The following is a 234-nucleotide window of genomic DNA, read 5'->3' on the forward strand; positions in this document are numbered from 1 at the left end:
TTGTCCTCATAGCTTACCAAGTCAATATCGGAGGCCTAGCCAGGTATACCAGAAAAGAATAATAAATGACTTAACATAAGCAGGTGAAATCAGATCCTTTGTGTCTAAGAGTCTGGTGCTCTATCTACTCTACCATACATACTCAGTGACGAAATAGTTTATTTTTTTGACTAGATAATTTTATAATTCAAATACCGATTGTTTTTAATTCACGGATTCACACGAATGGGCAAT

Source organism: Berghia stephanieae, chromosome 14 (assembly GCF_034508935.2).
Source record: "Berghia stephanieae isolate SIO BIC M18660-M18661 chromosome 14, UCSD_Bste_1.3, whole genome shotgun sequence".
Taxonomy (NCBI): domain Eukaryota; kingdom Metazoa; phylum Mollusca; class Gastropoda; order Nudibranchia; family Aeolidiidae; genus Berghia; species Berghia stephanieae.